Source organism: Dipodomys spectabilis, unplaced genomic scaffold, assembly GCF_019054845.1.
Source record: "Dipodomys spectabilis isolate Male_0828 unplaced genomic scaffold, ASM1905484v1 ptg000598l, whole genome shotgun sequence".
NCBI classification, from domain to species: domain Eukaryota; kingdom Metazoa; phylum Chordata; class Mammalia; order Rodentia; family Heteromyidae; genus Dipodomys; species Dipodomys spectabilis.
The window spans coordinates 16,842-17,487 of NW_024871275.1; positions in this window are offsets into that span (position 1 = coordinate 16,842).

Here is a 646-nt window from a genome sequence, read left to right on the forward strand (position 1 = left end):
CTTAGAGGTTTTGACTTGAGTAATAAATTTATGGATTAAGTGTGTACACAATGGAGGATAGGGTCTAATAGTCAACTACAGGTTTATCTGAGGGTGTACAGTACAAGAATTAAATCACATAAAGAAGAATGAAAGAGAGAAGATGAAAAGTATAAGAAAGGAAGAAAAAAAGATGAGAAGAAGCTAAACAAAAGATAATTAAAAAAGAAATAAAAAGAGGAAGAAGACCAAAAAAGAAAGAAAAATGCACATTCATGTATCCCTAAAATAAAAATTATAAGAGGAAAAAAAATTTTTTTTCAAAAAAGGCAAAGATTAAAGATTAAAAAAAGTTTTAGAAAAGAAAAAAAATTATTTTTTTATAAGGGACCAAAAATAAAAAAAAAAAGAAGACGAAAAAGAAGAAGAAAGAATATAAACTTCTTTGATTTTTTTGGGAGGAGTGGGAAAAATCCTGTATCTCCCTTGTGTCCATAACCAGCCTCTTGTTGGAGTCTCTGGTCTGCTTGTGGTCCTGTGGGTTGGTTGGTATCTTAAGTCAGTTTGTTTGAACAGGCAGAAAAATGCTCTGCTTTACCCAGTGTTTGGCGATCCTCCTCCCAGCCTAGTTCATTGAGAGGCAGATCTGCTTTGAGTATCACAAAAG